General features: G+C 37.7%; 1 protein-coding gene across 1 annotated transcript in view; it reads right to left on the bottom strand.

Annotated features, from left to right (window-relative positions):
* The window catches only part of LOC136317747 (CXXC-type zinc finger protein 1-like), a 102,451-nt gene that overhangs the window by 3,587 nt on the left and 73,725 nt on the right, over positions 1-25,139 (bottom strand). The gene's annotated exons all lie outside the window — the stretch shown is intronic.

The following is a 25,139-nucleotide window of genomic DNA, read 5'->3' as shown; positions in this document are numbered from 1 at the left end:
AGCGCCCGGGCAAACTCCACTCCAATGGAACCTTGGCTGCAGGAGGGGAAGAGAGAGACAGAGAGGAAGGAGAGGGGGAGGGGTGAAGAAGCTAATGGGCGCTTCTCCTGTGTACCCTGGCCAGGAATCGAACCCGGGACTCCTGCACGCCAGGCCAATGCTCTACCACTGAGCCAACTGGCCTGGGCCCCCAACTTGTTTCTTTCTTTCTTTTTTTTTTTTTTTTGTATTTTTCCAAAGCTGGAAATGGGGAGAGACAGTCAGACAGACTCCCGCATGCGCCCAACCGGGATCCACCCGGCACGCCCACCAGAGGCGGACGCTCTGCCCACCAGGGGGCGATGCTCTGCCCCTCCGGGGCGTCGCTCTGCCATGACCAGAGCCACTGTAGCGCCTGGGGCAGAGGCCAAGGAACCATCCCCAGCGCCCGGGCCATCTCTGCTCCAATGGAGCCTTGGCTGCAGGAGGGGAAGAGACAGAGAGGACGGGGGGGGGGGGGTGGGGGGGGGTGGAGAAGCAAATGGCCGCCTCTCCTACTTGCCCTGGCCAGGAATCGAACCCGGGTCCCCCGCACGCCAGGCCGACGCTCCACCGCTGAGCCAACCGGCCAGGGCAGCAACTTGTTTCTTAAATGATCTCTGGACACTCCCCTGCCTCCTCTCTCCTCATTGTTGACCCTCTGTCTTCATTATACCCATCCTTCTACCCAGAGGCTCTGTCATTCTAGCGCCTGAGTGGAGGCCATGGAGCCATCCTCTGTGCCCTGGTCAGGGCCAATATAGACATTTTTAAAGTTTGTATGTATATGCACACACAGGCAAACAAATCACTACTTTCAGTGATTAATAGAGCAAGCACACACATCAGAAGAATATACATATTTTCAACAAGGTAATTATTATTTGGCAAACATGTACTACTTTCAAGTTAGAGATACAATATTAACAAACATTGACTCTGGTAGCCTTAAAGGAAGTCTAAATACATTCCAGTGAATTAGTATCACACAGGTCACAGATGTTACCATTAGAAATTAATAAACAGTTGCTACTGAACCATAAAAAAATGACTTCCTGCTGTTTACGACAACATGAATGGACCTTGAAAACATTACACTGAGTGAAATAAGTAGGTCAGAAAAAACTAGTAACTATATGATTTCACACATAAGTATGATATAAAACTGAGACTATGGACATAGATAAAAGTGAAGTGGTTACCAGGGGGAGGAGCACATGGGGAGGTAGATAGGGGGCAGGGGATGAGGCAATGAGGAACAGTATGCATTGATGGAAAGTGATTTGACTTTGAGTGATGGGCACACAACATAAACAGTTCAAATCCTATAGAGATGTTTACCGGAAACCTATGTACTTTTATTGATCAATGTCACCATGTTAAAGTTAATTTCTAAATAAATAAAAATAAATTAATAAAAGGCTTAATTGAAAAGGCATTTCAAAATAGTTTTTGATAAAGAGATAAATAACTGAAATAAGAAAAAACACTTAGGCCTTGGCCGGTTGGCTCAGTGGGAGAGCGTCGGCCTGGCGTGCAGAAGTCCCGGGTTCAATTCCCGGCCAGGGCACACAGGAGAAGCGCCCATTTGCTTCTTCACCCCCCCACCTCCTTCCTCTCTGTCTCTCTCTTCCCCTCCCGCAGCAAGGCTCCATTGGAGCAAGAATGGCCCGGGCGCTGGGGATGGCTCCTTGGCCTCTGCCTCAGATGCTAGAGTGGCTCTGGTCACAACATAGCGGCGCCCGGATGGGCAGAGCATCGCCCCCTGTTGGGCGTGCCGGGTGGATCCTGGTTGGGTGCATGCGGGAGTCTGTCTGACTGCCTCCCAGTTTCCAGCTTCAGAAAAAAACAACAAAAAAGCAAAAACAACAACAACAACAAAAAAACCCAAACACTTAGAACTTAACAAAAAGAAAAGCAATGCAGACCAAACACTGGTCTTAGATGGAACTTTAAGATGAAAATATTAGGAAAAAAGGAAGACGGAAATTACTGATCTAAGCATTTAACTCAAATTAGAACAAATATGCATCCTAACTTCAAAGATCCCAATTATCAACCACAAAATCTCCCTCGCCCATCCCTCTGAACACAAAACCCACATTTCCTGGTCAAACCCTTACAAAATACCTCAGCGAGCGCTAAATTGTGGAGAGCTTCGCAGTAGGCGATGCCGAATGACTACCTTCCGCTTCAGTACCCACCTTAGCCCCGCCCTTTCTTGAATATGTTGGTTTTGCGCATGCTCAAGACCCCGTGGAAAGCTGGGATTCCCGGTCAAAGTTCAAATAGTGTGGTAGCCGGGAAACCATAGCAGCCAAGCATCTGCCATTCCACAGAACACCATTGACGGACCTACATGATACATTTGTCTGTTTTGATGCCAGCATCTACTGTTTTACATATTGGAGTGACTGATCATTGATCATTGTATATGGCAGAAATATCGATCCTCTTATTATTTTCATTTTGAATAATTTCATATTATTACTATTTTACTGTTGTTTTAATCATGAGGTAGGCAATGAGAAAAAACAAGCAAAAAACACATAAATCCATTATTAAAAGTCAAAGTACGAGGCTCCATTGGAGCAAAGATGGCCCGGGCGCTGGGGATGGCTCCTCAGCCTCTGCCTCAGGCGCTAGAGTGGCTCTGGTTGCAACAGAGCGACGCCCCGGAGGGGCAGAGCATCGCCCCCTGGTGGGCGTGCCGGGTGGATCCCGGTCCGGCGCATGCAGGAGTCTGTCTGACTGTCTCTCCCCGTTTCCAGCTTCAGAAAAATACAGAAAAAAAAGTCAAAGTAGAAAAAGTATAGAAAAATTAAAGTAGAAAAAATATAGAAAGCAAAATGTAAGAAGGTAGGAATAAGTTAATAATTGAAGTTTATATTTTATTACTTAATCAGTAATAAAAAGTGTTATGGAGTAAACTCTGCAGTTAAAGTCAAAGATGATCATTTTGGGTAAAAATGAACAAATCTAGTCATATGCTATTTATGTCAAACCTAGCAAATCATAAAAATACAGAAACATTTAAAATAAAGTAATGGAAGAAAATTTGCCAGGCACATGCTAATCAAAATAAGCAAGATCAGACTAAATATCAGACTAAAAATTTTAAGACAGAAAGTATTCATTGAAATTGAAAAGGTTGTTCCATAATGACTGGATGCACCATGAATATGTAAAAATATCAATCTTACACACAATTAAATGGTGTAAAATAAAGAAAAATATATTAAAACAAGCTAAAATAGAATAGAATATTCTCATTATAAAAGATTAAAGTCACCTTATTCTTTTAATTCCCACTCATCCGTCAAGACTCAGCTTTGTTTCCTTCCTATCTGGATGGCCAGCATCTCTTCTGAATGAACTTATGGACATAATTATAATAGCAAGGATGTTCCTTTCACTGTAACCTTGAAATTAGATAGGAAATGGGGACATTGCCTGAAATATCACATCTGTTTTGTATCTGTCTTAGTAGAAATAAGGGCAGGGACAGTGTTGGTCTTGGTCACTGCTGATCGTCAGTGCCCAGTTACCACACAGCACATGGGGTATCTAGTAGCCACTGGTGTTCTAAGGAATATGCCAGGGATCCTGCCTGTATTATTTCTTAAGGATAAAAGCGAATATATACTGTAACTTGCACCAGAGTTCCATTTAACTAATCATTGACAAGGAAAACAAAGTTTAAAAATGTTAAGATCTTTCTGATAGGAAGCTATTTTCCTGATTAAAACCTGGCATCTAATGACAGTGTCCCCAAATAAATCTTCAGAACTTATATGAAACCCAGTTTTGGTATTGAGACAGGAGGTGAAAAACCCAAGCTAACTCACAAGCAATCTGTGAACTTTAAAGAAAGCATTACCTCTCCATGGCCATGAAAGTTTATAAGTACTATTTGTGGTGTCTAAGCTAGTATTTTAACAAAGCTGACAAGCCATTAGCTAGACGAACTAAGAAAAAATGGAAGGAAAATTATTAAAATAATAAATGAAAGTGGGGACATTACCAATGAATAAATAAAACCCAGAAACAAATGTTTATGTCTATGGTCAAATCATTTTTGAGAAGGCTGTCAAAACCATTAAATGGAGCAAAACAGTTTTGTTTTGTTTTTACCACTTGTGCTGGGAAAACTAAATATTCATATGCAAAAGAATAAACCTGGTGAAGGAAATACATGCACAAATCCAAGAAGTACAGAAAGTCTCAAATAAGATGAATCCAAAAAGGCCCATGCCAAGATGCATCATAATTAAAATGCCAAAGGTTAAAGACAGAGAGAGAATCATAAACACAGAAAGAGAAAAGAAGTTAGTTACCTACAAAGGAGCTCCCATAAAGAGTTCTTCACTACGAAATCAATAATACAAGAAATGTTAAAGGGTCTTCTTTGAGAAGAAAAAGAAAGAAGAGAAAAATAATATGAATAATAAAATGGCAATAAATGTATATATATGGTAAATTACTTTAAATGCAAACAGATTAAATGCTTCAATCAAGAGACACAGGGTAGCCTGACTGGTGGTGGCAGAGTGGACTGAACATTGACCTGGGACACTGAGGTCCTAAGCTCAAAACCACAAGGTGGCCAGCTTGAGCACAAACTCACCAACTTGAGTGTGGGATCTCCAGCTTGAGTGTGGAACCATCAATGTGATCCCATGATCCCTAGCTTGAGCCCAAAGGTTGCTGGCTTGAAGTCCAAGGTTGCTGACTTGAGCAAGGTGTTATGGACCCAGCTTGAGGTCCCTTGTCAAGGCAGTATGAGAAGCAATTAATGAACAACTGAAGTGCTGCAATTGTGAGTTGAAACTGATGCTTCTCTTCTCTCTCCCTTTCTGTCTCTCTGTCCCTCCTGACTGTCCCTCTCTCTTTCACTCTCACTAAAAAAAAAAAAAAAAAAAAAAAAAAAGGAAATGAAATGTTTGGATATCAACCCTTTATCGTATATATTATTTGTGAATATGTTCTCCCATTCAGTAGGATGCTGAAACCTCAGGTTTGAAGGCCAGATGTTGCCGGCTTGAGTGTGGGTTCACCAGCTTGAGTGTGTGGTTGCCGGCTTGAGCATGGGATCATAGACATGACCCCATGGCCGCTGGCTTGAGCCCAAGGTTGTTTCCTTAAGCAAAGAGACATTGGCTGGCCCCAGTCAAGGCACATGCAAGAAACAATCATTGTACAACTAAAGTGGCACAACTATGAGTTGATGCTTTTTACCCTCTCTCTCCCTTTCCGTCTCTCTCTCTCTCAAAAAAAATCTTAAAAAACCAAAAACTAAAGCTGTCTCCAATAAGAATATCTGACCAATAATATATATATATAAAAGAAATTCTGTTGTTTTGATACCATGTGGAAATAATGATCCTCACCAAAACAGTATCTGCAGTCTATGTATATGTTAACTCTTTGTATCCCTTGCTAGATGCCAGGTTTAAGTCATACCTAAAAGTTTGGATAGTTTTGTTAACTTGACTTCAGGAAAAGAATTGGATTTGATATCTTAAGGAGTGACAGCATACTCAGCTTGAAAATATTCTTGTTCAGTCTTAAATATGACCCATCTACAAAAAATTTTAACTCTGTGTCTTATAAGGTAGTTTTGAATAGACCAGAGTGAAGCATGGAAAAGTCTTTGATTAAAATTTAAATGATCGTGATCTTTTCCCTCCTCTGGTAGAGGGAGTAAGATAGCTAGAGTAAGAGTTATGATGTATGGTGATATGAGCTGGGAATGGAAGCAGCAATTCACAGGGAGTGCAGCTAATTTAAAATATGGGAATAATATTTAAATACACATTTCATCAAAGAAAATATGTAGATGGCAAATAAACACATGAAAGATGCTCAACATCATTAGTCATTAAGGAAATGCATATTAAGACCACAATGGGATAACACTATACGCCTATTCAAATGGCTAAAATTAAAAAGACCAACTATGCCAAGTGTTGATAAGGATATAAAGGATCTAGAATTGCTAATGGGAATGTGAAATGATACTGCCACTTTAGAAAAGTTTGGCAATTTCTTAAAATATTTCACATATACCTACCACATCATCTAGCTGTTCCACTCCTAGATATTTGCTCAGGATGAAAGGAAATATATCCATACAAAGAAAAGTACACAAATATTCAGAGAAGCTTTATTTAGAATAGCCCAAAACTAGAAACAACTCAAATGCCCCTTAATAGGTGAGTAAATAAATAAGCTGTAGTATATCTATACAATCAAATACTACCCATCAATAAAAAGGAATGGGTTATTAATATATACAACAACATTGATAAACCCTAAAATATAATTATGCCAAGTGAAAGAAGCCAGACTTAAAAGACTACATACTGCATGATTCCATTTATAAACATTTCTAGAAAATGTAAACTAAACCATAAAACAAAAAGCAAATGACTGGTTGCTTGGATATTAGATGGGAAGATAAAAGGGATTAAAATAGTCAACCTGGAAGCACTCCTCCTGGAAATTTGAACAACCAAATTAACAATGATGGTATTAGATTATAACCCATAGAATAAAATAAGTATCCACCTGTTTACAAAAGGCATAACAAAATCCTAAGTTCCCAGGAAGATTGAAAATAAAAGGATGTAAAAATTAAATATGGTGAAAATGGTAAATTTTATGTTATACATATTTTACCACAATAAAAAGAATGGAAAAAATATTCTGATTTGCTTATGCCAGAAAAACTTGGCCCCCAACTCTGTGTTTAATAGGAGCAGTGATACTAAATATTGATTTCTCTTCTTTAAAAAAAATTTTTTTAATTTACTCATTTTGGAGAGAAGTAGAGAGGAGCAGGAAGCATCAACTTCCATATGTGCCTTCAACAAGCAAGCCCAGAGTTTTGAACCAGTGACCTCAGCATTCCAGGTCGACACTTTATTCATTGTGGCACCATGGGTCAGGCAATATTCAATATTCCTTTCTTGTTCTTGATTTTAAAGGGACTGTTTCTAATGTTTTGCTGTTAAAAAAGATGTTTCAAAACTGTAGCAATGGTTTCATGAGTATGTACTTACCTCCAAATGCAAGTTGCATACATTAAGTAAATATAGCTTTGTCATCATACCTCAATAAAGTGGTTTTTTAAAAAAGAAACATTTGGCCCCTTCTTTTGTGTCCTTCTTAACTGCTTTATTCTCTCATATGCTATATCCAACCCATCAGAAAATATTGTCAAGGGTCCACTCTGAAGAGAGACACCAACAAAGGCAATTCTACAGTTATAACATTTATATGGGCTCACTCCCATTTTTACTTACCTTGTGCAACATAAGTGAAAGCATCCAGAGTTTCCATCCAGCACAAGTTCTCCTATGTTTATCAAGGGAAAAGGAATCACCAAAGGCTTTCTCACGAATCTTACATTCATAGAGTGTCTCCCCAGTGTGTATTATCCTGAGTCTGAAGACTAGAGTCTTTTTCCATATTGATTTATACTCACAAGGTTTTTCTCCAGTGTAAATCTTCATGTGACTCATAAGGGGTGTGGGAAAACTAGAGGCATTTTCAGCCTAATATTCATAGAGTTTCTCCCCATTACATAATCTCTTCTGTTTTTATTTTAATTGCTTGAATTTAGAGACAGAGAGGATGGGAGGAGAGAGAGAGAGAGAGAGAGAGAGAGAGAGAGAGAGAGAGAGTATTCATTTGTTGTTCTACTTAATTGTGCATTCATTGATCACTCCCCTTGTGTGTGGTGACCAGGAATCAAACCCACAACCTTGGTGTTTCAGGATGACGCTCTTAACTGACTGAGCTAACTGGCCAGGGCCTCTTCTTCTTTATCAGGTAAGAGTCTTTGTTAGGGGGTTTTCCATATTAATTTCATTCATAAAGTTTTGCTCTATTGTAAATTCCCATGTATGTTTTATGGATAGCCTTACACTAAAGGTCTTTCCACATTAAATACACCCAAAATATTTTTCTTCAGTGTGAGTTATTTCTTTTAAATATATTATTTAGAAAATTAATTTTAACAAGGTGACATTAGTAAATAAGAGTACATAAGTTTGAGGTAAATATTTCTATAGCTTTTGAACAGTTGATTATGTTGTGTGCCCATCACTCAAAGTCAAATCATTTTCTGTCACCTTATATTTCTCCCTCTTTACACCCTTTGCCCCACCACCTATCCCATCCTCCTTCCCCACACCCCCACCTTCTGGTAACCACTTAACTTTTAAGTATACATATCCATGAGTTTCAGTTATATATCCCACCTATGTGTGAAATTATACAGTTCTTAGATTTTTCTGATTTACTGATTTCACTCAGCATAATGCTCTCAAGGTCCATCCATGTTGTCCTAAATGTCACTATATCATTTCTTATGGCTAAGTAGAATTCCATTGTATATATGTACCACTTTTTCTTTATCCAATCCTCTATTGAGGAACACTCTGGTTGTTTCCATGTCTTGGCCACTTTGAATAATGTTGCGATGAACATGGGGTCACATGTGTCTTTACATATCAATGTTTTCAAGTTGTGGGGGTAGATACCAAGTAGCAGGGAGGAAATAGAAAAAACTAAAAAAACCTCCCCAAAAATAAAAGTCCAGGCCCTGACGGTTATACTAGTGACTTGGTTCCTATTCTACTCAGTCTTCCAAAAAATTGAAGAAGAAGCAATACTTCCATACACATTTTATGAGGCCAACATAACCCTCACACCGAAACCTGGCAAGGACGGCACAAAAAAAGAAAACTACAGACCAATATCTCTAATGAATACAGATGCTAAAATACTAAACAAAATACTGGCAAATTGAATACAACAACATATTAAAAAAATAATACATCATGATCAAGTGGGATTCATCCCAGAATCTCAAGGATGGTTCAACATACGTAAAACGGTTAATGTAATATCAACAAAACAAAGAACAAAAACCACATGATCTTATCAATAAATGCAGAAAAGGTATTCAATAAAATACAACACAACTTTATGTTTAAGACACTCAACAAAATGGTTATAGAAGGAAAATATCTTAACATGATAAAGGCCATGTATGATAAACCATCAGCCAACATCATATTAAATGGCATAAAACTTATGACTTTCCACCTGAAATCAGGAACAAGACTCTTATTTAACGTGGTGCTAGAAGTTCTGGCCAGAGCAATCAGACAAGAGGAAGAAATAAAAGGCATCCATATTGGAAAAGAAGAAGTAAAGGTATCACTTTTTGCAGATGATATGATTCTATACATCGAAAACCCCAAAGACTCCACAAAAAGATTACTAGAAATAATAAACCAATACAGTAAGGTCACAGGATACAAAATTAACATACAAAAGTCACTATATGGCCTTCCTATATGCCAACAATGAAATATTAGAAAATGAACTCACAAAAAACAATCCCCTTCACGATTGCAACAACAAAAAAAATAAAATACCTAGGAATAAACATAACAAAGAATGTAAAGGACCTATATAACGAAAACTACAAAGCATTGTTAAGGGAAATCGAAAAAGATACAATGAGATGGAAAAATATTCCTTGTTCTTGGATAGGAAGAATAAATATAATCAAAATGGCCATATTACCCAAAGCAATTTATAAATTTAATGCAATTTCCATCAAAATTCCTATGACATTTTTTAAAGAAATGGAACAAAAAATCATCAGATTTATATGGAACTATAAAAAACCCAGAATAGCCAAAGCAATCCTAAGAAAAAAGAATGAAGCTGGGGGCATTACAATACCTGACTTAAAACTATATTATAGGGCCACGACAATCAAAACAGCATGGTATTGGCAGAAAAATAAACACTCAGACCAATAGAACAGAATAGAAAACCCAGAAATAAAACCACATATATATAGTCAAATAATCTTTGATAAAGGGGCCAACAACACACAATGTAGAAAAGGAAGCCTCTTCAACAAATGGTGCTGGGAAAACTGAAAAGCCACATGCAAAAGAATGAAACTCAACTACAGCTTGTCTCCTTGTACTAAAATTAATTCAAAATGGATCAAAGACCTAAATATAAGACCTGAAACAATAAAGTACATAGAAGAAGACATAGGTACTAAACTCATGGACCTGAGTTATAAAGAGCATTTTATGAATTTGACTCCAAAGGCAAGAGAAGTAAAGGCAAAGATAAATGAATGGGACTACATCAGACTAAAAAGTTTTTGTTCAGCAAGAGAAACTGACAACAAAATAAACAGACAGCCAACTAAATGGGAAATGATATTTTCAAACAACAGCTCAGATAAAGGCCTAATACCCAAAATATACAAAGAACTCATAAAACTCAACAACAAACAAACAAACAATCCAATAAAAAAAAATGGGAAGAGGACATGAACAGACACGTCTCCCAGGAAGAAATACAAAAGGCCAACAGATATATGAAAAGACGCTCATCTTCTTTAGCTATTAGAGAAATGCAAATCAAAACTCCAACAAGATACCACCTCACACCTGTTAGATTAGCTATTATCAACAAGACAGGTAATAGCAAATGTTGGAGAGGTTGTGGAGAAAAAGGAACCCTTATTCACTGTTGGTGGGAATGTAAAGTAGTACAACCATTATGAAAGAAAGTGTGGTGGTTCCTCAAAAAACTGAAAATAGAACTACCTTATGACCCAGCAATCCTTCTACTGGGTATATACCCCCCAAACTCAGAAACATTGATACGTAAATACACATGTAGCCCCATGTTCATTGCAGCATTGTTCACAGTGGCCAAGACATGGAAACAACCAAAAAGCCCTTCAACAGAGGATTGGATAAAGAAGATGTGGCACATATACACTATGGAATACTACTCAGCCATAAGAAATGATGACACCGGATCATTTACAACAAAATGGTTGGATCTTGATAACATTATATGGAGTGAAATAAGTAAATCAGAAAAAACCAAGAACTACATGATTCCATACATTGGTGGGACATAAAAACGAGACTAAGAGACATGGACAAGAGTGTGGTGGTTACCGGGGGTGGGGGGAAGGGGGGACGTGGGAGGGAAGGAGGGAGAGGGGAAGGGGGAGGGGGAGGGGCACAAAGAAAACTAGATAGAGGGTGACGGAGGACAATCTGACTTTGTTTTCTTTGAATATATGTACCCTGATTTATTGATGTCACCCCATTAACATTAATAAAAATTTATTTTATATATATATATATATATATATATATATATATGAGCCACAATGATCAAAACAGCATGGTATTGGCAGAAAAATAGACACTGAGACCAATGGAACAGAATAGAGAGCCCAGAAATAAAACCACAAATATATAGTCAAATAATCTTTGATAAAGGGGCCAACAACACACAATGTAGAAAAGAAAGCCTCTTCAGTAAATGGTGCTGGGAAAACTGGAAAACCACATGCAAAAGAATAAAATGCAACTACAGTTTGTCCCCTTGTACTAAAATTAATTCAAAATAAATCAAAGACCTAAATATAAGACCTGAAACAATAAATTACATAGAAGAAAACATAGGTACTAAACTCATGGACCTTGGCCATAAAGAGCACTTTATGAATTTGACTCCAAAGGCAAGGGAAGTGAAGGCAAAGATAAATGAATAGGATTACATCAGACTAAGAAGCTTTTTCACAGCAAGAGAAACTGACAACAAAATAAACAGACAGCCAACTAAATAGGAAATGATATTTTCAAACAGCAGCTCAGATAAGGGCCTAAATATCCAAAATATACAAAGAACTCATAAAACTCAACAACAAACAAGCAAACAATCAAATAAAAAAATGAGAAGAGGGCATGAACAGACACTTTTCCCAGGAAGAAATACAAATGGCCAACAGATATATGAAAAGATGCTCATCTTCATTAGCTATTAGACAAATGCAAGTCAAAACTACAATGAGATACCACCTCACACCTGTTAAATTAGCTATTATCAACAAGACAGGTAATAACAAGTGTTGGAGAGGCTGTGGAGAAAAAGGAACCCTCATTCACTGCTGGTGGGAATGCAGAGTAGTACAACCATATGGAAGAAAGTATGGTGGTTCCTCTCCCCATTTTTGAATTGGATTGTTAGTTTTATTTGTTGCTGAGCTTTGTGAATTCTTTATATAGTTTGTATATTAAACCCTTATCAGAGATGTTGCTTGATAATATCATCTCCCATTTAGTTGGCTGCCTAATTATTTTGTTATGAGTTTCTTTTGCTGTGCAGAAGCTTTTTAATTTGATATAGTCCCATTCATTTATTTTTCCCTTTAAGTCTCTTATGTTTGGGGACAAATTCATAAATTGTTCTCTATGGCGAAGGTCCATGAGCTTAGTACCTATGTTTTCTTCTGTGTAATTGATTGTCTCAGATCTTATATTTAGGTCTCTGATTTATTTCAAATTAATTTTTGTGCATGGAGACAAACTGTAGTCAAGTTTCATTCTTTTGCATGTGGCTTTCCAATTTTCCGGCAGTTTATTGAGGAAGGTTTCTTTTCTTCATTGTGTGTTTTTGGCTACTTTGTCAAAGACGATTTGTCCATATATATGGTGTTTTATTTCTGGGCTCTGGATTCTTTTCCATTGGTCTGCATGTCTGTTTTTCTGCCAATACCATGCTGTTTTGATTATTCTGGCTCTATAGTATAATTTAAAGTTAGGCAATATGATACCTCCAGCTTCATTCTCTTTCCTCAGGATTGCTTTGACTATTCATGGTTTTGTTTTGTTTTTATGGTTCCATATAAACCTGGTAATTTTTTGTTCTATTTCCTTAATAAATGACATTGGGATTTTGATGGAGATTGCATTAAATTTGAATATTGCTTTGGGTAATATGGCCATTTTAACTATGTTGCTTCTTCCAATCCATGAACATGAAATATTTTTTCATTTCATTGTTTCTTTTTAAATTTTTTTTTCAATAATAGTTTGTAGTTTTCAGTATATAGGTTCTTCACATTCTTTGTTAAATTTATTCCTAGGTATTTTGTTGTTGTTGTTGCAATTGTAAAAAGAATTGTGGTTTTTTAAAATAAATTTTTATTTTAATGGGGTGACATCAATAAATCAGGGTACATATATTCAAAGAAAACATGTCCAGGTTATCTTGTCATTCAATTCTGTTGCATACCCATCACCCAAAGAGAGATTGTCCTCTGTCACCTTCTATCAAGTTTTCTTTGTACCCTTCCCCCTTCCCCTCTCCCTCCTTCCCTCCCCCCGCCTCCCGTAACCACCAAATTCTTGTCCATGTCTCTTAGTCTCGTTTTCATGTCCCACCAATGTATGGAATCCTGCAGATCTTGTTTTTTTTCTTATTTACTTATTTCACTCCATATAATGTTATCAAGATCCCACCATTTTGTTTTAAGTGATCCAATGTCATCATTTCTTATGGCTGAATAGTATACCATGGTGTATATGTTCCACATCTTCTTTATCTTGTTGTTGTGAGTCGGGGGCGCAGAGAGAGAGATCAGCAGATGAAATTATCAAGGACTAGCAAAGGACCACTGCTCACTCAGGCAAATGGTCCGGAGTTCGTGCTGTGTCCTAATTTTATTCACAAGACTTCAAAAAGCTAATTTACTGAGAAATTGGCATAACATTAAGTGTAACTTTTACTTAAAGATACATGGAGTGCACCTGCAAGATAGCTTAGTAACAACATAATATCAGAAGGCATTAATTGCTATTGCTTCTATGGATCCCATAACATTCCTCTCCTTATCTTAAGGGATAACTTTGGAAAGTACAGAAATCTTATGAGAATGTTTTACTGAGAAAAGCCCAGCAACTACCTTCAGTCACATAGACCTGTTTCAGTGACCCGCCTTCAAGTCACAAAACAATTTTCTTGGCAAAACATTCTTTTCTTGTTGGCTGTGTTCCCATCCAAGGCCATGCAGTGGGTTATTCCACTACATTTCCCCCTTTTTGTTTATGCTGAATGTTATAAAGCACCACAGAAAACACAGCCTTCTGTCATTCATCCCTTATTTCTCTTGCTTTGATTTGTCAATAGACTACATATAAAAGAAAACATAGAATTAATATTATTATAAAAAGTCCTACAATGCATTCTTAAAATTCTTTAATATATTTAATAGGATTTAATTGCAATAAATTATCCATTAGTCCCTTGAATATAGGTTGACATGTTAGAATTTCTAATTTTCTTTGAAAAGCTTCATGAATATGTCTTTGTAATTTAATATTTTTAGTTACATTATAATGATTTAACAATTTTTTAAACATTTTTCTAATGGAAATAACTATGATTTTAAGAAATAGGGATAACACAAAAAGTAGTTACATTCTAATTACATTTTAGCTTCATTTGTCTTTGCAGGCTAACAATTTGATCTCTTAACATAATCATAGTTAGAACAAACTATCATTAACTTTAGTATTAATGTTCCTATTTATACATTATTGAGAAGTCCACAGTTGTTCAGAATTTTCATGCCATTTTTGCACAAAGTCCACAGTCTGAATACTTTGATGTAATGTAACTCCAGATATAGCAGCCACAGTGGTTACAGCTATTAGTCCTATAATGATGGCGATGATTAGTCCAACCAGTCTCTTGGTTTGCTTCAAGGACTTAATAAGATGTTGTACAGCATCATGGAAGGGGAACCCTGCCACATCCAATGCATCTGTACTGGAATCTAGACTCCTGTTCAGGTTCATTTTTTTTTTTGTATTTTTCTGAAGCTGGAAACGGGAAGAGACAGTCAGACAGACTCCCACATGCGCCCGACCGGGATCCACCTGGCACGCCCAACAGGGGCGCCGCTTTGCCCACCAGGGGGCGATGCTCTGCCCCTCCGGGGTGTCGCCCTGCCGTGACCAGAGCCACTCTAGCGCCTGGGGCAGAGGCCAAGGAGCCATCCCCAGCGCCCGGGCCATCCTTGCTCCAATGGAGCCATTGGCTGCGGGAGGGGAAGAGAGAGACAGAGAGGAAGGAGGGGGGTGGGGGTGGAGAAGCAAATGGGCGCTTCTCCTATGTACCCTGGCCGGGAATCGAACCCGGGTCCCCCGCACACCAGGCCGACGCTCTACCGCTGAGCCAACCGGCCAGGGCTCAGGTTCTTAAAATGTAAAGACTTTGACTATTTTATTAAAAAGAATAGAAGAGTTAATACATGTATAAAAAGCGCATTTATTGCAAGTTATTGAATAATTTTTAGCTGTCTATTTGTGTCGGGAGCCGATCAACGACTGCTGGCTGACAAGGTCACAGCAGGAGAAGATCCACAACTGCTGGCTGACAAGGTCACAGCAGGAGAAGACCCACAACTGCTGATTGACAAAGTCACAGCAGAGAAGACCAATGGCTGCGGGGTGACAAAGTCACCGCAAAGGAAAGGCATAACGATACTTCCCCCTTTGAACTTTTTGAATTAATCTAGCCTTATATCCCCCCTTTTCTGGGTGTGTGCTATTATTTATGGCACAGAGATAATAGTACCACGCTTTCCCTGTAGATTCGTAATTTCTTTGGAAATGAGACAGAAGGTGTAAGTTCCACAGAAAAGCCTGTAAGCCCCTTGAACTGGGCTCATAAATATAAGAAGCTGGCCATGATATCCCTCATAAAGGGTTAAGTTTGTAGGAGAATTTCTTCTTATTAATCATGTTAGAAAGAATAAAGTTAGAACTTAACTAGTGTATGAATATAGTAAATAAATAAAGTTTAACTAGACAGTAGAATCTTAGGTAAGGTGTAGTGGAGTGCCCATTGCGTGGCCTTGGATGGGAGCGCAGCTGGAAACAAAAGAATGTTTTGTTAAAAGGCTTGTTTTGTGACTGAAGGCAGTTTCTGGGCTTTTCTCAGTAAAACATTCTCATAAGATTTTTGTATTTTCCAAGAATAAGGAAAGGAATGTAGTGGGATTCATAGCAGCAATAGCAATTAATGCCTTCTGATATTATGTTGCTACTAGCTATCTTGCAGGTGCACTCTATGTATCTTTAAGTAAAAGTTACTCTTAATACTATGTCAGTTTCTTAAATAGCAAGCCTTTTGTAGTCTTGTGAAAAAAGAATTAGGACACTACATGAACTCAAGGTTATTTGCCTGAGCAAGCGGTGGTCCTTTGCTAGTCCTTGATGATTTCGTTTGCTATCTCTCTCTGCGCCCTTGACTCACAACAACAGTAAAATAGAGTTATTAATTAGTACTAATCTTTTAGAAGTTTGTACCGATATTATTATTACTATTCAAGTTATTGTATAACTGTACTTTGAATGACTTACCACCTGATTTGTAGTTTATAGATATGAATTAACTGTTATCTGGAAATATGTAACCATAGTGAAACTAAAACAATGATGTATTCAAAATACCATGTGATTGTAACTTAGTGTGTGTGCATAAAAAGTAAAGTTAGACCAGCCTTTGGCAGAGATGCCTGGCAGTAAATGCCAACTAGAGAATAAAGAGAAAGAAAAGAATTCGGCTCTCTCACTCGATTTCGCCGACGCGGTCTCTTCCTGTGGGACCCCTGGATTCCCCCCTGGGGCTGGACCCCAGCATATTTGGTTTCACCTATAACAAATATATAAAGCAATCTAACATAAGCAGATATGAAATGTGTTTCATTCTTCTTAAAGATTAACATAATATGATTAGAAGGATAATTTTTCTAGATTTTCCTTTCTACAATACATTGACATATGTTTAAGTGCCATGTTTACTTTCCACAAATGATATTGTATAGGACCAAATTTAATATGAGGAGCTTGAGGTGACATCTCTTCTCTATGCTATATGATAGTATGATTACTTTGATTACCAGCTGTAATTAAACCATTGTTCTTATGCTACCTTAAATCAGCACTCTACCCTTTAACTTGGGCAGAGCTATAAGGGTTTTAATTTATGACGTTTTATGTACAGATGTATTACTTTTAAATTTGTATTTTTGTAACATTTTTTCCTTCTCCTTTACTGTTATTTTTGACAATAGAGAGCCAAGCTTGAGCTTTTATTTTTAAACAATGTGGCTCATGTCTTATACATATAAGTAATTCCTCAATTCCTGTTGTATGATTTTCTAAGTTTACGCCTTCTTTTGAAAGTGCTAAGGGACCTCTATCATTAAAAGGTCCTAGAAGCCAATTAGAGTCATTAACAAAAATAGGAAATGCACTATTTTCCTAATGAATAACTCCACTTAATGGAGGATTAGGAACATATGCCTAATAACTAAAATTTTCAGCTCTACTTACTGGAATTGTTACCAAGGCAATCATTGCTAAAAACAGGTTAGTAGCATTTTTTTTCTAGTAGTTTGTAGCATATTTTTACCACTAAAGATCAGCTTTTTAAGTTGAACCCAACTTGGTATTTTAGTCTTTTCAATACCAAGCAGTAGCACCTTTAAGATTCTTTTTTTGAAATTCATTTCTTCCATCTCAGCAATGGGCAAATATGGAAAGAATCTATTGTTCTTATTCATGTTGTTAGTTTAATTCTGCGAGCAGGACACCAAAGGACTTCACCGGATTCTGCAATGACACAAGCAAACCCTCTTCCCCAATGTTGCACTACACTAGGCACCTATTGATTCAACTCACTTTTATAATGTATAGGTTGATTAATCTTAGAACTGTTACTTTTCGTATAATGTCTGCAGCAGTCAAATAATCTTCTCCTGTATTTAAGAAATTTAAAGTAAATAAAGCTTTGTGTAACATAATTCTAGGGAATAATCTCCTTTTTTCTCCCCCCTTTTGTTCAAATAATATATTTTTTAGAATGTAATTATTGCGTTTAATAATTGCTTGTTTTTGTGGATTATATGGAATTCTAGTAGTATGTTTAATATTCTAAAATGCTAAGAATTGTTGAAATTTAGTAGATGTATAGGCAGGACTATTGTCAGTTTTAATTGCTTTAGGAATGCCTATAACATTAAAAGTTTCAATAAGATGTTGAATGACACAGTTAGCCTTTTCTCTAGGCAAAGGTGTGGCCTATTGAAAAAAAGAATAAATATTAATAAAACTGTACATAAGATAGTTTTTTTTAAAGAAGAAATATGAGCAATATTTATTTGCTACAGGTTATTACCGTGTTGCCCTCTAGGATTTATGCCTCTCAGTAATGAAGGAGCATTTATAATTCTATACTGAGGACAGTTTCTAACAATATTCCGAGCTTCTCACCAGGTTATTTTAAATTTTTGCATTAAATCTTTTTTATTTGTATGAGTTTTTGTATAAAACTTAGTAGCTATTTTTATTGATTTAATGAGTAATTGATTAACTTCATTATTTGTAGTAGACATAGGTTCTTGTAAAGCTGTATAAGAATAAATGTGAGTTATATAGCTAGGCAAATTTCATTCCTACAATAAAAGTTGTAATTTTTGAAACAATTTGTGTAATTTAGAACTATTATTTGAAATATAAACAGTTTCTATAAGTTTAATTGTATGTTTTACATATTGTGAATTAGTAATAATGTTAATAGGACAGGATGTTTGAATTTTGTCTTTAACTATAATCAAACTACACTGATTTAAGGTTTCAGAAGAGAAGCATTTTTAAGGATGACTGAAAGTTCAACATTATTTTTATAAGCTGTTAATATGTTATTTATATAATGGATTATTAAAGATAACAAATTTTTTTAAAGGTTGATTTACATAATGTTGATATAGTGTCTGACTATTCAACATTGCTTATTTAAGTAATATAAATTTAGTAAGAATAGTTAGTTATGCTTATTGTTATAGACACAACAGCTAGCATTGCTAGAAACAGAGTCAAAGATGTTTTTTGAAGTCTTAGTCTTAATTAAAACATTTTTGCCTTCTGGGTAAGTTTATATAATTGTCAAATTTCCCTTTTTTCTATTTTTAACTTATGCCGAGGCTTCAATTTTCTGGAAGGTACTTACTAGTCCCGTATTTGTGGAAATAAGAGCAAATTCTCACCCCTACATTTTGTTTACATTGCTGTTGTAAATTAGAAAACTGTCCATTTAAAAAGTTTAGTATTAGCATTTTGATTTGCTGGAATACAAGCTTGATTTTCCTAAATTATAAATTGTAACTCTTTTGCTTTTGAAAGAACAGTTCAAGCTAACATTTCTAAATTTTTTGAAATAAAACATTCAGAGTTTATGAAGGAGGATAGCAGTTTCTGCGTATAAAGAAAGTTAGTTTTATACTGGGAGCAAGCCGTTTTTAACTTTTTAAGAGCTTTGACAAAAATTTGGTCAAAGTGAGTATAAAAAACTCCTTGTCAGAAAGTTTAGACTGTAATTTTAAAAGTTGTTGTTTTAATTATTTATAAGATAAATGTGTTTTTTTTATTAGAGGTCAAATGACCCTTGTTATTTTCCTATTGTAAAAGAAATTTTAGAGCTTTGTTAGGGACTTCTCCTAAGCCATGCAGCTTAGTGACTACTGTGTAAGTGGGCTAAAAAGAAAACTAATGTTGCTTAGTAATAAGAGATGCATTAGCTTCTATATTTAAAAGTCTTTTGTATTGTTCAGTCTATTATAGGGCATTAGAGGAACTAACTTCCCGCTTTCCTTAGTGCCTTCTTTTTCAGGATATTGCCTTACAAGCAGCCAGCTGTCTGAAGCAGCTTGAGATAAATTTTTAAAATGACTTAATTTTATTTAATTCCTTAGTTTTACAAATTTGAGCATATTTTACACATAAACAAGACAATTTTCAATACAGAAACACAAGTATAACATATAACTTTAATTAATTCTAATATTTGAATTCTTTTTTTTTTTTTTTTCTTTTTCATTTTTCTTAAGCTGGAAACAGGGAGAGACAGTCAGACAGACTCCCGCATGCGCCCGACCGGGATCCACCCGGCACGCCCACCAGGGGCGACGCTCTGCCCACCAGGGGGCGATGCTCTGCCCATCCTGGGCGTCGCCATGTTGCGACCAGAGCCACTCTAGCGCCTGAGGCAGAGGCCACAGAGCCATCCCCAGCGCCCGGGCCATCTTTGCTCCAATGGAGCCTTGGCTGCGGGAGGGGAAGAGAGAGACAGAGAGGAAAGCGCGGCGGAGGGGTGGAGAAGCAAATGGGCGCTTCTCCTGTGTGCCCTGGCCAGGAATCGAACCCGGGTCCTCCGCACGCTAGGCCGACGCTCTACCGCTGAGCCAACCGGCCAGGACTAATATTTGAATTCTTATTTGATTTTAAACTTTGCATATACCTTACAATGTATTAACCAAATTAGCAAGTCTTAAGGATCCATATTCTAATCAATTTAAATTTAAATGAGCGCTCTTTATACAATAATTTCTTATTTTAAAGCAAAAATATATGGATGAAACTATTTTTTCAATATAAAAGCTGGCATTTTTAATCTTTGTATGTAAACACAATTTAGGCCTTAAAAATCACATTTTAGACAACATCAAACAAAAACTAAACAGAAATTAGAATCAGACAAACCAGACCAGATAAACCAAAGAGAAACCCGGGGTTTCGGAGCACAGTCAGACTAGAAAGATGCCTGCCTGATTTTAATCAGGGCATTTTCTGACAGAGGGACTGATGATGGATGAGACCAAACAAAATTTCCCCAAGAAAATTTTCTTGGCAGCTGCTGGGATATTTTTTATAGTTAGATTCAACACATGTCCCCCACCTCAGTTTCCAGGCAAAGAATAAGAAAGAAACAAAGTGATAGTTCAGAGGATTGTAGCTAAAACATTAAAGAAAATTAGTATTTATTTATTTTATTATTACAAAGACTAGAGAATTTTAAGGACTTCATGATTCTTCTATATGTCCTAATTCTAATTGAATTTGTACCAACTGATGTAAAGCTTAAAGCTTTTCTTCCTTGTCTCCAACTTCATGAATTTGCATCCAGGCTTTAAGACAAGCTATCTAATCTGAGCTATAACAGCATCAGTATAACCAGTTTGTTATCCCACAGCTGCATAAGCACCAACACCTATGAGCATGTCAAAAGTAGCTCCGGGGGGATTATTTCTGGTGTTCATGTGAGATATTTGAAAAGCCTCCTCTTCCACCAAGATTTTAATTGTAAATATTGTCCTGGTTCCAAAACCTTACTAGCAAGTAAATTCCAATTCAAAGGAATGATTAAATGATTATTACAATGGGAAGAGATCAGATCTTGAACATATGAGGACTGAGGTCCATACGTAGCAACAGATTGTTTGACTAGCTTTAAGAAAGTAAATTCAAATTGGTTAAATTGCATATTATGCCCTCCTCCAGGATTTGGAGCATTAAGAGGAAAAGGCTGTCGAATAATTGGAAAAATAGATGCAGAAAAATTACTAGAATTAGATTCTAAATCATCATGATGCACAAGCACTTGTTGCATTTCAGAGATTTTTAGGGAGTTGAAAAATCCTTCCCCTGCCAGTACCAATTAATTTTTGACCTTGAATTGGAGGAGCCATAGGCTCACATATATTTTGCTTTTGAACAGGATAAGCAGTATACTGATTTCCATTCTCCTGTTGTTCCAGTGTAAGTTGTAGTTTATTTAATAAATGCTCAACATCATCCATAGGGGCTCCCTCATTTTCTAAGAAAGAGGGATGAAAGCCTGTGGATGGCTGAATTTCATTAACATTATCAGTAACTTCAGAAGCAGAGACAGTATTGTCCAAGTCATTATTCTGTTCATTCTGTGCTGAATCAAATTCTTCAGGCTTATTAAAAATAAGCTCACTCAAGTCTTTAACAGAATCTCCATCTGATTGCAAAGGTCCAAGGGCTGTAGCAATAAGATTATAAGCAGCCCACATTTTAGCATCAAGTGGATTTCCGTGCTGATGAACACAGCATAAAGATTTTCCTACTTGTTGCCAAACATTCAAATTCAATTGATTACAGTGTTCAGGAGTATAACAATAACAATGTTTCTGAATAGCATTTAAAAGACGTAACAAAACCTTGTCTTTTATTTGGGTTCCAGACCCTTTTAAAAGAAATTTTAAAACTTGTACATAATTGTCCCATAATGAATGGGAATTTCCCATAACTCTGCTAGGTACCCGAAAGTTTCGCGTACACAGCATGTCCAACTTACCCTTTCGGGGTTCCATTTGTTCCCAATCTCTTCTTAAGGCCCCACGTTGGCACCAAATATTGTTGTGAATCGGGGGCACAGAGAGAGAGATCAGCAGACGAAATTATCAAGGACTAGCAAAGGACCACTGCTCACTCAGGCAAATGGCCCCGAGTTTGCGCTGTGTTCCCATCCAAGGCCATGCAGTGGGTTATTCCACTACATTATCTAGTCTTCTATTTTTTTTTTACAGTGATTAAAGCCTTTAAGCAAACTCTTGGCCAATACAACAACAATCCATAAAGGAGTAGTGTCCTTAACAAGTTCACCAAGTCCAAGTTGGCCCCAACACCATGCCAAGTCCCTGATAAATGCAACCCAACCCCAGTTCAGTCTGTCAGGAGCTGTCACAAGGAGCAGGAGTCCAGGAAAAGTCTGCATGGCACTGGAATTGTTGTCACAATTCTATACTTTGCAGCTCACGTGCAAGTCCCAATGACCGCTGCTTCTAGCTGGTAATGATTCAGGTAGACTGGAAAAGCCATCTGCAGCACGTGTGGATATGGAGCTTCTGTTCTCCTCTGCCTGGAGAGATGAGACCAGGTTGCTTTTTCCTGGAGCTCTGTGACTGTGGCTTGGTAAAGAGAACCTTGGGATACACTAAGCTGGGTGGCAAAGGTAGATTCATAATAGAAGTTGGCAAAACGGGGAAAGAGAGCTCTAAATTAGGAGTAGGTCCTAGCCTGAAATATGAGTGGGGCATTGAGGTAGGAGGAATAAAGGAGACACTATATATTTAAAAAAGCAGCAATCAATGAACAACTAAGGTGTTGCAATGCGCAATGAAAAACTAATGATTGATGCTTCTCATCTCTCTCCGTTCCTGTCTGTCTGTCCCTGTCTATCCCTCTCTCTGACTCACTCTCTGTCTCTGTAAAAATATAAAAAAAAAGCAGCAGAAAATAGGACTATCAACACCCACAACAGAGATCTTCGAGGGAAGAATAAAAAACCTGACTATTCAGGCAAGACATAGTTAAGTGGCCCTTGTGCAAATGAGATCAGTTTACCTGCTTCTTGGAAGAAATACCCTAGGCTCGTCCACAGTGTCGTAGATGGGGCTGACGGCCCTGGGCACCTTCAGCCTTCAGTGGCAAACCCCAGCTTTCTGGGCAAGGTTAGGTCATCGGTGGCTGGAGCAGGGCTGGAAGAGACTGAACCCTCCCTTAGAGGAGCAAGGGGGAAGCCTACCTTCCAGTGTCCCTGTTTCCTCACAGCAGAGGCATGTAACTCTGGCAGGCTTTAGCTCAATGACCTTCCTTTCCACTATTGAAGCAGGACCCAGATGGCATCCTGTGAGACCTCTTTGGGGTGTTGGAGCATTTAAGGGCGTATCCTAAAAGCTGGTAGTTCCCTGATCTCTATTGGGCTTTTCCTGCCTCTAGGTATCTTAAAAGCCGTGCTCAGAAGATCTCGCTGAGGGGTTTGAGGATCCCCATCCGCCTATATAAATCTTTTCCATATATCTGGAGCTATTTGGAAAAAGACAAAACAGTGTTATTAGCTGGATTAAATAAAGAAGGTAGTAGTTTGCAGGCGAAAAAGATTTGGCATCTCCTGTTCATCAGCATTCAAAAAAAATTAAAAAAAAATTTTTTAAGTAAAAAGCATGATATGGTAGACCTGTAGGAGTTCCAGGATATGACTACCCCCTTTTAAAATTTTTAAGTTGACCTTAAAATATTTGCTGGGTACACTTTAATAATACCTTAACTTTAAAGATTGTAAGAATGACAAAATACAGTAAATGCTTTTGCTCCATATGCAGGAGCATTTTTAGTTTAACCACTTTAGGAAATCCAATAATAGAACAATGCATACAGACAATGAGCTATAACATGCTTAGCAGCCTCTCCTGTTCTGACGGAGGTTACTATAAATCCAGAGTAAGTATCCATTGTAACGTGGACATAGGACTGTTTGCCAAATGAAGGTATATGAGTAACATTCATTTGCCAAAGTTGTCCTGGTAGGGGTCCTTGAGGGTTAACTCCAAATGAAGGGGCAGATTGTAGTATAGGACCCCTTGGATAGGATTTCCCAATCTGCCGTGCTGCTTCCCAAGAAAGTTGAAACTGTTTACACAGGACTGCAGCGTTCTGGTGATGAATAGTATGAGACTGAATTGCTCGATCTGTCATGGTTGCTCCAAATAATTTTCTTTTGGGTAGCTTGATCAACAAGGGCATTCCTAGGCCCTGGCCTGTTGGCTCAGTGGTAGAGCATTGGCCTGGTGTGCAGGATTCCTGGGTTTCATTCCCATCCAGAGCACACAGAAGAAGCGCCTATCTGCCTCTCCACCCCTCCCCCTCTCCTTCCTCTCTGTCTCTCTCTTTCCGTCCTGCAGCCAAGGCTCCACCGGAGCAAAGCCACCCCGGGCGCTAAGGATGGCCCCGTGGCCTCTGCCTCAGGTGCCAGAATGGCTCTGGTTGCAACAGAGCAACACCCCAGATAGGCAAAGTATTCCCCCCTGGTAGGCATACCAGGTGGATCCCAGTCGGGCGCATGCCGGAGTCTGTCTGACTGCCTCCCCATTTCCAACTTCAGAAAAATACAAAAAAGAAAAAGAAAAAGAAAAAAAATAAATAAAAAAGAAAAAGAAAAGAAGAAAAAAAGGGGCATTTCCTTGTGCTCCAGGGAGCATGGAGTGAGCACGAGTATGTCCTATGAAACATAGAGCTCTATGTTGACATACAAGTCTTTGAAGAAGGAGGAACTGCTGAAATAGTTCATCAGCATTTGTCCCTAAGACAGCAGTCTTTATTGTGGAAACACCATAAGTAAATATTTGCTGTCTGTATATAGATTAAAGGGGGAATATGGCAAATGCTGAAAAGCCATGATAATGGCATATAATTCTAGACTTTGAGCTGATTTTAAGTTGACAGCTTCAGTATAAAGTTGTCCATTGATTTGCAAGAGAGATTTGCCATTTAGTGGAAGTTTCCCAGAGTCATTGTTGTTGATCCTTTGAAAAAAGGAACAACAATAATTTTGAGGCT

This window comes from Saccopteryx bilineata, chromosome X, assembly GCF_036850765.1.
Source record: "Saccopteryx bilineata isolate mSacBil1 chromosome X, mSacBil1_pri_phased_curated, whole genome shotgun sequence".
Lineage (NCBI taxonomy): Eukaryota > Metazoa > Chordata > Mammalia > Chiroptera > Emballonuridae > Saccopteryx > Saccopteryx bilineata.
The sequence above is the reverse complement of the archived record's forward strand: the minus strand, read 5'-3'. Positions and strand labels throughout refer to the sequence as shown.